This window comes from Morone saxatilis, unplaced genomic scaffold (assembly GCF_004916995.1).
Source record: "Morone saxatilis isolate NCDOM2014 unplaced genomic scaffold, NCSU_SB_2.0 Contig14, whole genome shotgun sequence".
Lineage (NCBI taxonomy): Eukaryota > Metazoa > Chordata > Actinopteri > Moronidae > Morone > Morone saxatilis.
Window position 1 is genome coordinate 3,357,623 of NW_023339696.1, and position 13,901 is coordinate 3,371,523.

Here is a 13,901-nt window from a genome sequence, read left to right on the forward strand (position 1 = left end):
CTCTTACTGTGACCAATCAGTCCAGCTTGCTTCTGTAAAGGTGTTTACTCCACCATGAATGTGTCTGAGGAGAGTGAGGATGGGGTCGATACCACGGAAGTGTCTAAGAAACACATCAGCCAGACCGGAGCTGAGAGGTAAGATAAACATCTCTCTGACTGTTAATGACTGTTCACTATCTCAGAACTCAGCTCCACAATCAGCTTCTACTGTTTATGTTGAAGCCCAGTGAAGCAGGAGAGACCAGATTCACCTGTATCCAGCTGTGTGTCCATGAAGAGTGACCAGTCTAAGGAGGGGCCTATTGACTTTAAGGGTGGAGGCCACTGTGATAAACAAATGTAAGAATTTAAAATGTATTGGTATTGTGTGACTTCACTGACCAGCACTTGGAGATTTTAATCAGAATTGTGAAATTTACTAGAATTAAATTCATAACCTGTATTTTCAATGTTGTGTTGAAGCCCAGTGAAGCTGAGTAGTAATGTCCTATATAGTCTAGTTGCCACAGCTCACTGTCAAGAAGTAGTCTGATATGTAACCGCCATCAAACACCGATTTGTAGGTTTTAAACTTTATCTTTTGTATGGAACATGAACAAATGAGATATAACATGTTAGCCGGTGAGCATAAGAGAGACTATGAGGCAGCTTTTGTTATCATTGGAGAGCTGACATGAGAGTTGTATGAATCTTATTGTGTCCATGCTAGAGAGCAAATAAGTGTATTTCCCAAAATACTATTCCTTTAAAGCAGGTGTTTTGATTGGTGCTTAGAGCTCAACAGATTTGAGTTCAAGAAATAAAAGTAATAAAAGTCCCCCTCCACTCAAAAATGTGTTTTATTGTTATTATTGTTTGACCTTCTCTGTGCAGAATGATGTATCTGTATCAGTCAAATGTAAGTAGCTTAAACTAAGGAAGAACACACTTTCCAGTATTACATTTTGATGGAAAGTTAATGCTATATCCGTAAAATATCCCAAACTATTTTGTCTCTAGGACTAACATGATAGCTATTTTAGGGCTTGATGTATACAACAAAATGTCTTCTGCATACAATGAATTGATATTTTTGCTGTGTGATGGTGAGTTTTCATGTATTTTGAGGACTTTCTATGGCACGAGTTAAAATAATGGCAGCTAGGGGGGCAGCCCAGCCAGGTTCCTCTAAATAGGTTAAATGAGTGAATGATGAAGCGAGACCTTTTTACTAACTTAACAAAAAGCTCTCCATCAGCATTTAAAGGGGAAATCAGGCATTCAATTGAATAAATAAGGTGTATATAGTATAATTATGTTTTTTAAAAATTTATTTGAGTGAAGTGATAGTATTTTCAATCTTGGCAGTTTTTTTAGTGACAAATCTAAGGAGGAGTCTATGGAGTTCAGGGGTGAAGGACCGATTAGTGAGCCTATAAGGTAAGAATTTAAAGCACAAACATTATTGTATGGATCCACAGACCTGCATTTAATCTGTATGTGCATATTAGATCTTAGCGCAAATGTGTCTTTATTATTTGTTTTTTCTCTTCCATTCATGTCGCCTGAGGAGCTCCATAAAAAACAGCTTCCTCCTGTTGAATTGTGCATGAGTAGTTCATTCTACAAAGTGAAGCTCAACATCCAAGTAAATTAAAATCAGTGGTGGAGGAGTACTTATACTTACTGAAGTAATAGTTCCTACTAGCTAAGAAGCTAAGCCCCACTGTTGCCGTGTTTACCTGCAGTTTACTTTTGGCGCATCATAGGTGCGTGTTTTCACAGAAATGTTGATCCACACCTTCCAGCAAATCAAAATCTAGAATTCTCAGTGGGCGTGGTGTAATTCATGACAATTTAATAATTATACATCTGTATGTTTTCATTTGTGTGTGAAATTATCTCATGTTTTCATGGTTTAGAGGTCATCGGAATAGGTCAGTGGTTCTCACTGAAAGGCCTGCCCTGAACCTGGACTCCATATTCATGGTATGTAAATGTATGACTTTTACTGTTGAACACTTAGTGTAACAATCTCAACCTGTCAGTGGCAAAAACAAGCACTTTTAGTGGATGTACTTTGATAGATGAATTTGTCTTCAAGGATCACATTACTGCTAATGCAGCTAATTTTGTGAATATTTTCACATCTAAGTCAGTGAATTAAGGGTTTGTTTGACCGTTTGTTTGACCTGCTTCTGTACAGTTTGGTTTTGTCAGTGGATTCTGGTGGGCTGTGCAAATTTGTTTTGAGAAAAACATCTGATACGATAAACTACAGTTTTTTGTTAAAACAGTCTTCATGATTCAGTTTTTAGATGAATTGGCTTTCAGCAGGGGCAGATGGATATTGTTTCCATCATTGTAAGAACATTTTAAATGGTACACTTTATTCTTCTAGCTGCTTGAAGACAACATTGTGACTTTTGTGAGAAAGGAGCTGAAGACGTTGAAGAAAGTACTGGCTCCAGAAGGTCCAGAATCCTCAGAGAAGCTGAGAGAAGATGTGGAAGTTGTGAGTAGGGAGGAAGAGCACAGAAGTGGCACCAGAGAAGCATTTCGGAAAATCACACTGAACTTCCTGAGGAGAATGAATGAAATATATGCATTCATCAAGGTGTTGTTCTTTTACATATTTACCTCACCTTCATCTGTTTTTTCCTCAGAAACTCTTGCTGCAATTTGCCAACGTAAACTAAAGTCTAACCTGAAGAGGAAGTTTCAGTGTTTGTTTGAGGGAACTGGATAACCACACGACCTGCAGCAGCCAATCAGATCCCTCCTGAGTGTGTTGACATGGTGACAGAGGTCAGAGGGTTCACTGACCCACAGAAGGAGGAGTACTTCAGGAAGAGGTTCAGAGATGAGGAGCAGGCCAGCAGAATCATCTCCCACATCAAGACATCACGAAGCCTCCACATCATGTGCCACATCCCAGTCTTCTGCTGGATCACTGCTACAGTTCTTGGAGAAAGTGTTGAAGACCAGAAGAGAGGAGAGCTGCCCAAGACTCTGATGAGATGTACATCCACTTCCTGGTGGTTCAGTCCAAAGTAAAGAACATCAAGTATGATGGAGGAGCTGAGACAGATCCACACTGGAACGCCCAAACCAGGAACATGATCGAGTCTCTGGGAAAACTGGCTTTTGAGCAGCTGCAGAAAGGCAACCTGATCTTCTATGAATCAGACCTGACAGAGTGTGGCATCGATATCAGAGCAGCCTCAGTGTACTCAGGAGTGTTCACACAGATCTTTAAAGAGGAGAGAGGACTGTACCAGGACAAGGTCTTTCTGCTTCGTCCATCTGAGTGTTCAGGAGTTTCTGGCTGCTCTTCATGTCCATCTGACATTCATCACTCTGGAGTCAATCTGCTGGCAGAACAACGCTTCCTCCTGGGCCTTTCGTTGAAGTCAAATCAGGATCTCTTACAGGGCCTGCTGAAACAAAAAGGAAGAAACACAGAGACCAACCAGAAACTAGTGAATTACATCAAAAAGAAGATCAGGGAGAATCCCTCTCCAGAGAGATGCATTAACCTCTTCCACTGTCTGAGTGAAATGAAGGACTGTTCCCTAGTGGACGAGATCCAACATTACCTGAGAACAGGAAGCCTCACCACAGCACATCTTTCTCCTGCTCAGTGGTCAGCCCTGGTCTACGTGTTACTGTCATCTGAAAAAGAGCTGGATGTGTTTGACCTCAACAAATACTCAAATTCAGAGGAGGTTCTAATGAGAATGCTGCCTTTGGTCAAAGTCTCAACAACTGCACTGTAAGAACTTGTTTTAAGTTATTTAAAGACTAAATATTTCTGTCACTTTATACATGAAATATATTTTGAGGAATCTGGAGGTGGAATATATTTTATAAACTACTCACATTTTACCTGACACATATAGGACAGATATCTTGCATCCAAGGTCCTAAGGTGCAACTACATTAAATAACATAAGGGTTTTTCACTTTCATATTAAAAAGGACCCTTTGTCACAACACATTGAAATGTTGCTGAATGTGATAGGTCTTGGGCTTTAATGTAGGTGAGATACTTTGGTTCAAACACTGTTTAGCTTTTGGGATTTAAGTATATTTCACCCAGTTCGCTATTGGCACTCCCCACTACCCACTGTGCCGAGCTTCCCCTGCTTTCTAGGTACTAAATATAAATGCTGTTCTTATATCTTAATTTTGTCACATTATAATCAATTTCTGGAAGAAGAAGAAGAAGAACCATTGTCTTCTATGATATAATATATAATCATAAAACACGATAACTTACACTGTCTCTAATTCTAAAACAGACTGAACCAATGTCAGCTGTCCCAGCTGTCTTGTGAAGCTCTGGCTTCAATTCTCAGCACTCAGTCCTCCAATCTGAGAGAGCTGGACTTGAGTGACAACAACCTACAGGATTCAGGAGTGAAACTGCTCTCTGCTGGACTTGAGAGTCCAAACTGTAGACTGGAAAAACTAAGGTCAGTATTCCTGAATCGACTTAAAAGATGTGGAGGATTTAACCTGCGTATAGAATGAAAAGCTTTGCTATCTTTACTACTGTAAGTATCCCTGAACTGCTTTACCTGACTGTTTCATTTTTATAGAGTTCAGAGCCAACAAAGAAAATAGACAAGTACAGTACACATGAATGATACACTGTTCTATGCAGGTTGTCAAACTGTAAGATCAAAGAGGAAGGCTGTGCATTTTTGGCATTAGCCCTGAGCTCTAACCCCTCCCATCTGAAAGAGCTGGACCAAAGCAACAATCATCGAAGGAACACAAAAAAGAAGCTGCGACAAGGGAATGTAGGACCGACGCCACAGCAACATTTGTACAGTATATTATTTATCATTTCTTAGTCACTTACTTACATTTTCATTCTAGTGGTTTTACAAGTGAGTGTGCTCATTGATATATAAAGCAACAACAAGGAACTTTCATTTTGTGGTGATTCTGGCGGCCCTTGTGGATAAAACTGGTAGTGTTTCCACCACCTTATTTTATTTATTCCAAGGAAAATCCGACCAAATCACACCGAGTGGCAGACATTAAAAATAGCCATTATAGAAAAAGCCAATCTTCTGTTTATGTTGGTCATATAGAGGCATCACTATGAAATTTAGACTCTTTCATAACAAGTTAAAAACCTATTGCAGTAGCATTAACAACAAATCTTAAAATATATATAATTTGATTAGCAGTTTATGTGTGTACCATGGATACATTTCCAATTTAGCACCGTGAGTTAATTGTATAGTTGTGTTGTATAATTAATGTTGTATAAATAATTTTCTTTTTTGTAAATAGAAATGTACAACTATTGTATATACTATATGTGTAACAATTGACACAGTTATACATTTATTTCTGTAGCCTACAGTAAGTTAACTATACTTATAGCTATTGAGTATGCCTGTTGACTTTCTTTTTTTGCCAATTTTCCTTAGACCAAACTACTCAGAGCTAACAAAGGCATGCTGTCACAATGTGGGACAATACTGCAGTCTGAGAGAGCTGGACTTGAGTAACAACAACCTGCAGAATTCAGGACTGAAGCTGTTCTCAGCTGGACTGGAGAGCCCACACTGTGGACTGGAAACTCTCAGGTCTGTTGACTTATAGTAATGATACAATTTTCGGTTTCTATGTATGTTTCTGTTATATCTGTCGTGATGTATAACAACATTGGTAAAATGTCATATCCCAGCCTTAATTTCATCGACTTGAAGCAAACCAATTGTCTAAATCTTGTTCAGCTTGAATATGTGTAACCTGGCAGAGAAAAGCTGTTTATATCTGGCCTCAGTGCTCTGCTCCAAGTTCTCCAGTCTAAAAAAACTGGACCTGAGTAATAACGACCTGCAGAATTTAGGAGTGCAGCTGCTGTATAGTGGACTAAAAAGTCCACGCTGTAGACTGGAAACACTTAGGTCAGTATTCCTGAAGCATTTCCATAGTGATAATCAAATCTTAATTCCAGCATGCAAGCATGAAATTGGTAAAGTCCATGGAAGCATGTACTCTCATCAGGTTGTCAGGCTGCATGATCACAGAGGAAGGCTGTGCTTCTTTGGCCTCAGCTCTGAGGTTTAACCCCTCCCATTTGAAAGAGCTGGACCTAAGCTACAATCATCCAGGAGACTCGGGGGTGAAGATGCTCTCGGCAGCAAAGGAGGATCCACAGCGGAGACTGGACGCTCTCAGGTATATATATTAAAAAATATATATATTTCATTAGTAGTTATTGACTCTTACGCGGGGCTTTCTTGTAACATAACGAGCTGCTCAGTGGTTATTTTAGAGGTTCTCAGCCCTTTTAAACGTTGGCTCATCTTTAGTAGAAGCTGTAATTGTGTTAGGCTCATTTAATGTCAACATTCATTGCTTTGCTCTCCCTGTTTTAGTTGAATCACTCATGTAAAGTCCTGTGTACTTGGGACTGGGTTATACCTGTAATAAACTAGTTTGTATGTGGTGCCATCACACGCCAAATGGCAAAATAGTTGACACCTGTTGCTATTGACCACATCCTCTGGGCAAAAAGTCATAAAGAAGGACAAAAAATGCAACAGATCATACAAATAGGGATAATGGTACTCTCTTTTCCAATCTCTCATCAATAGCATTGATGTCATCACACTTGGTTGTGTGAAGAATTTAAAAAAGAGCGTGAGAGATTTTAAACCATCTCTGCACAACTGAAAAATAACTGCTTGAAGTTGGTGTACTTGTCTTCTTAGTTCCAAAATGGTTGGAAGCAACCCCCCCCCCCAGTTCCAATTCAAAATAATGTGGGGAAAGGGGTTTCAGACGTCATTCAATGATCTAACAAGCACTTAGTTTGAAGCATACTGACACCTTAAAGCAAACCTGTACAATAATAACAACCTAATAAATAATTATCTTAAGTTGTAATATGATAATTATATATGGACGTATGCTGAACCATCTTTGCGGGTTCAGGTTGGCTCTACAGCACAGTGAAATTTCCCTGTAATTGTTTAGGTTATTCATAAGCTTTCTCTTTTCCAACCGTGCCAGCGCTACAATATATAAAGTGTGACTCAAATCTGCATTCAAAAAGTTAGCACCTTTTAAGGAGTGGTGGATGAAGTACAGATATCTACCAGAAAATGATTTAAAATTAGAATTTGAATATTACTTGAGTAAAAGTCTTAAAGTATCTGATATTTACTATATTTAAGTATCAAACGTAATAATAAATAAACTTAAGTCAAGTAAAAGTACAAGCAAATGCTATCAATAGCATTCAGAATTAAATAATGAAGTTTCCTTAAAAATGGAGCCTACAACAGCAACACTTTGCATTAATGAATCAATGTACCTGCACCAAAGAATTTATACGCTTTCCATAATTTGCGTTCTACAAGCGTCAATAAAGTATTTACAAAGCTGCATGTGGGCCTGCTGTCCGTCTATCTGTCTGTTATGAAGTGTATCTGGTCTGTAAGGGTAATCATGCAGGCAGGGTTTCTGTCAAACACAGGCAGAACTGATGATGATATGCCTTATTTTCTGCTTCAGTGCTGATCATTGTGGAAAGTTCAGGATCGTGCCTGGGCTTCGGAAATGTAAGTGCTTCTTTCTCCCCTTATCCATTCTACTACTCTCACTCAACCCTGCCCCGATAAAGTTTAGCAGAAATCAGTGTGTGCTGTTTCTGATCATATTTCTAAACATGTACACAAAGCTCATTTCTCGAGTGATCCATGATCAGTTGTATGGGGTCTAAGAGATATTTGTTCCATCTGTTGTCTGTTTTTGCAATGTGTCTTCAGTGTGAACAGTCATATCAGAATTCATGGGACTTTTTTGTCACTCTGGATCTACGTTTGTCATGCAGGTCATTTCTGGACCGTGAGCTGTTCACACTGGAATCTGATAGTGGCCACAAAAAAAAAAAAATAAAATCTTCTGAATGATCTAATCAGAATTTAGCAGTATGAACATAGCAGTGCCATCTCACCCTTAATGTCCTCACTACTGGTTGATTTATACTATTTATTTTTTTACAATCTATAACTTAACTTTTAAGTTATACATTGTTAAAAAATATAGTAAACTAGGAAACCTTGTGGGTCCTTTTCTACATAAGTAGATCTGTTGTGTGTTGGTCATAGACCTTTGGCTCGTTGTTTGCTCTTAAAACACAACCTTGTCATCTTCCAAGGCAATAAAAAAAATGTGTAGTATTCTTTAAGAAACTTAACATCATATAGAGGGATGATTCAAGACAAGAGTCATAAATATGAACAAGAAGACTTTACAGCCATGCTAATGGGTCTGACAATGCTAACATGCTCATGTTGAGCAGGTATAATGTCTGCCATCTTTTTAATGTTTTAGTGCTAATTAGCTAATGTTAGCTAAAGATCAGCATCTTAATGTCACTATTGTATAGTGTGTATAACATGTATAGCAAGCATGCAAACAAAGCAAGATTATATTAAGTACAGCTTTACAGAGCTGCTAACATAGCTTTACACACTTATTGAAAATGCTAACCACCACCTGTACCTGCGCATGCAACTCTTGAAAAGCTTGACAGCTTAAAAAACAGCCTTCAGCATCTTAAGGAATCATATCTGTCCCTAACTCTACTTCACCTCAGTTTCTTGTTATCAGATGTTAATGTGATCCTAAAAACACTGCAACTAGTCTCTGTAAATAAAGTTGGCCTTAAACTGTTTCTGTCCCTACTTGCAGATGCATGTGAACTCACACTTGACCCAAACACAGCACACAAGGGCTTTGTCCTGTCTCCAGATGGCAAACAGGTGACAAGGGTAGGAGAGGAGCAACCATATCCTGATCACCCAGAGCGGTTTGACTACAGGAACCAGGTTCTGTGTGCAAATGGTCTGACTGGACGCTGTTACTGGGAAGTGGAGTGGAAAGGTCCAGTTTATGCCGGAGTGACATACAGAGGAATCTGCAGGAAAGGACGGCAGGATGACTCTCTGCTTGGGTGGAATGAAAAGTCCTGGTGCTTAGACAGCAACAAAAACATTGCTTGGCACAACGGAAAGGCCACAGTCACGTCGTTCAGTGGCGCTGTGAGCAGAGTAGCAGTGTATCTGGACTGGCCTGCTGGCATTCTGTCCTTCTACAGGGTCTCCTCTGACACACTGATCCCCCTTCACACCTTCCACTGCACATTCACTGAACCCCTCTATCCTGCATTGAGTGTTTTCGGCACTAGTTCATTTGCAGTATTGTGCACTTGTTAAAGAGTGTCCAAATATTACTTTATGATGCAAACTACGAGAATACACATATAAGGACTTGATATGTGGTTTTCAAAAGTGGGAAACTGCAAGGGAGAAGGGTCTACACCACATCATATAAGAGATCATGTTGTTTGTTGGCGCATAGAGCACGTAGCATGTACTACTGAGACTAACTAGCAGTTTGGGTTCAAATCTGGCCTGGACCCTTTGCTGCATATGTCATCCTCTACCTTATATTTTCGGTATATCTCCACTATGCCTATCTAAAGCTTTACTAATAGTTCCCATTACAGCCACACTTACAGTCTTTTTGTGTCCTTACTATCTTGCCATCACATTTTATTTTTAATCTTGGATACATGTGCTATGTGCATGAACGTGACTACGTGGCAGGGTAAGGCTGAAACAAAGTATTAAATGCAAAACTTTCATTCTATTACATTTCAGCGATTTTCATTTAAAATGTTGTAAAGTGCAGCAGCCAGTCTTTTTGTTCCCATGTCAAAATGCAAGACTAGAGGGGATTTGCCTTTGCTGTCTGGCCTTCTGGTCACACAGGAGCTCAAGCTGTTGAATTATTATCTTCTTTTAAACAGCTTCCTAAAAGGAATTATTATCAATTAGCCTATAAATAATTTACATGCCTTTTAAGCCTGGCATATTGTTTCACACTGCACTTTTTATATTTGTATCCAGTGTGTAATTTACAGATAGCCTATGTGTCTATTCCTTTATCTTTGATTTTTTTTTTAAATCACTGTAATATTGGTTTGATAAGTGCTATACATATGCAATACATATAATATATAATTTACTTCCGCCCCTCTGTTTAGAATTGATGGGCACTATATCAACATTTAATATATATTTTGTAACTCACTATTATGCAGTTGTAAGCAGATGTAAGGCATTTTTAAGCCTCTACTTATGGGTGTCCACAGGAGGATTTACTACATATACTACACATACAGTACTACAAGAGTGTTAGACTATTTAGGATGAGTATTTCTGAATTAAAGTTATACAATTCTGCCATCTAATGGTTAAACAAAAAAGGTGCATATTTTAGGTCAACCTTCACAAAATCTGGGCTGGTATGTATGAAGCTTCTAAAATATGTTGTCATCAGAGAACACATAGGTCAGCATAAAAACATATTTGCTTACAAGGTAAAAAAAACCTTCATTAAAGAGGTGCTCCAACCTAAAATGTGTTTTTGAGCTGTAAAATGAATCATATGACTATACTGTGATAAAACACATCAATGCTGGTGTAAACATTTACTGGTGTCACAGCATTTATATTAAAAAAGAAGGTTAACACCCTCTAATCAGTGGAATTCAGCCTCTGTTTTGTGTAGTTACACACAGTTTTGCAGGCCTATATTATAATTATACAACATAAGGATTATTGTTTTATTTAATTATTGATATAGATGTATTTCATGTGAACATAAGGAAGAATAACCACACTGAATCAATCGTTTCATGAATTGGTCCATTTCACCTTTGTAATGATTATGAAAGATTTTACATCTGAACTTGGACAATCTGTGTGCCTCTGTTTATGTAACACTGCTATCTGCTGGTAACCTCTAACTGGCTCAGGAAACCTCTCCAGGCTTTATGCATGCTACTATAACATTCTTAAATATTTGATACACTTGAGATAATCATTTTAGAGTAAAATGTCAAAACACTAACTCATCTCAACTTTATTTATATGGCACTTTATGTAAAAAAAACTGCTTCACATAGCAAAATTGAAACGCATAAAAAAACACAAAAAACAAAAGATTAAACAACAAATAAAAGTCTTTGAGACAAGAACTACAGCAAAATAATATAATAATATACAAATAATAAATAATAAAATGTTATAAATTAATAAATAAAAGTCAGTAGAATCAAATAAAATATACACTAGAGATTAGAAATAATGGAAAAACCAGATTAAACCTAAGAACAAAGGCTATAAGATCACTTCAGTTTTAAAGGCAGATTTAAAAGATGGATCTTCAATTTCCTTTTTAAACTACAGAGAGAGTTTGCCATTCCAATATCCAGGCAGTGAGTTTCACAGTTTAGGCACTCTCACCGGTACTTTTATGGGACACATGAGGGAAATTTCAAGAAAAGCTGTGGAGGACCTTTAGTGATCTGACTGGAACATAAAATGAAAGAATCTCTGATGTAGGGAGGACCAAGTCATTGAAAGCTTTGTGAACGAGTAAAATAACTTTAAATTCACCTATCTGGTGCAGTGTCTTCAGCGGTGGGTTAACGTGACCCATTTTCCTTCTTTCTTCCTTTAAAGCACATAAAGAACTAGCTGAGCTAAGCACAAACCCACTGGAACTGTTCAAACTGGTAGTTTGAGGCAAGTTTTTTACTCTTTTAAGGCAAAAGTCACAAAGGGTTGCATTTTTATTTTTATTTTTTGTTTTACAGGAAACTCAGTAAATTTCATAGGATCATTTTGGATACAAATATTAGTTGTTACAATATAGATTCAAATAGAAAACTCAAAATTGTTGCTTTGTCCCTCTATTGTCATTGTGCAGAGAGAGACATTGTTCTGTGTATTCCTACAATACAGTAGATTTTATGTTTCACCTCTAACAGACTAAAATCTACATACTAAATACAGTTGTTAGTCATTAATGAGTGCATGCAATCTAAGCTAATCCAGTAAAACAATTACAATCCAGTAATAATAAAAGCTTGAGTGAGTACTTCTAAATCTCTTTCAACACTGGCAATATTCCTAAAATGAAATAATAATCACATAGGCCTAAGAAGTGCCATTCGTAGTGTTCAGATTGGTCTCAGAATTGATTATCTTAGCTCATTTCATTCAAGCTATTTGGTGCTGCTCATGGGTAATGTTCAGCAGGGCGTGCATTTGTGGCTGCAGTGCTGCTATTAACCACCAGGTGGGGCTTGGGAGGCAGTTTAGCGTCCTCCCCTCTGGTGATTTAAACCTGTAACATCACAAGCATAATTCACATATAAGTGAATGCTGTTAGCAGATACCACAATCACCACTACTACAGTAGTAACACCACTGCTACTGCTAAATGACTCTTCTATGTGTTTGTTTGTTGTTTTAATAAAGTCAGTGAAATTGCTGAACTGAATAACTGTGTGGAGTGTTGAACATCAGAGCAAACCATGATGTTTTACCAGAGGATCCGCAGGGGACTTCAACTCTATAAAAGAGCTGGAATCAAGTGTTATCACTGTAATATTCCTCTTTATATTTCATCTGTTTAGGAAATACAATATGAATACTGAAAGACATGATGTGGATTTGACTCCAGAAGAAAGTACTGGGATTTATTTCTGTAATGCTTCTCAGTGGAAGATGAAAGATTAAAATTATTCTAATCTGACATAGAAGACAGTTAAGTCTGCTGGTGATATGATGTACTGTGTATGGCACCTGCTAAACACTGCTCTGTCAGTGCAGTCTCTGGCTGTAAATAATTAACTATTCTGTCGTAAAAGATTTCACTTTGTTTATTCAATAATACTATGTAAAAAATTCTAATAAACATAAATAAATAAATAACATTCATATATCATGCTCTTACAATATGCTACATTTGTGTTTAATTTAGAAAACACAATATATTATGTTCCTTTTCAATTTCTCTAGAAATAATTATAATTGTTCCTTTTCACATTGTTAGTTAATTACGTTATCATTTAATTTGATCTTATTTGTTAGGTGTTACAACTTTCAAAATTTACAATTCACAACATAGTATTTATTTTCATTTTTATTTAGTATTTCAAGGTGTTAAATAAATAAAACAAAATTTTTTTTTTTAACGAAATTAAAATAATTAAATAGATTACAATATTGTAAGTGTTTTGTTGATTTATTTAGAATGTATTATTCATTATATAACATAAATGTCATATAATAAAATATAACATTGCATTTATTTTTCCAGAAAAAAATACAGTATGTCACAGTATGTACGCATACACATATGTGTGTGTTGGTGTGGGTGTGTGTATGTGTGTATGTAATGACTCAATGTACTTTAATGCTTTTAAACTTAATATAAAGATGATGATGATGATGATGATGATGATGATTTTAGAACATTTAGAAAACACAGAATAAAACACATAGCACACACACATAAATACACAAATACACATAGGCTATATAAAGTACAAATGAGTGAAAATGTATTACATAAATACAAATAATCCAAAAATAAGTTACATTAATAACAGAAATATAAAATCAGATTCTGAATGTGTGTATATGCTCGTTATACCTTTTCCTGCTAATTACTCAGTATGCCAGCAGATTGATGCAGTGTCATTGTGTGGCAGCAGAGGGTGCAGTGGTGCGGGGCTGTATCCTGTACTCTGTACCTGACAAACAGCAAAAATACCCCATTACAAGTCAGAGTCATCCTTTTGAAAGTTTAACTTCAGTAAACAAAATATTAAAAATGCATTAAAGTGAAAGTATATATTATGCAAAACAATTACCCTTATTAGATTATTGGATTATTATTACTGATGCAATAATGAATAAGCAGCATTTTAAGGATTTACATGCTCAATGTCAATTCATTTAACTGCTGTCTGAACAAGTGGATAAATGCAAAATAACTACAAACTAGAAGAGGCAAAACTTT

At 37.0% G+C, this 13,901-nt stretch overlaps 1 pseudogene; it reads left to right on the plus strand.

Moving 5' to 3' along the window:
* Nucleotides 1–10,913, plus strand: part of LOC118322633 — a 15,317-nt pseudogene extending 4,404 nt beyond the window's left edge.
* Nucleotides 10,914–13,901: the final 2,988 nt, after the last annotated feature.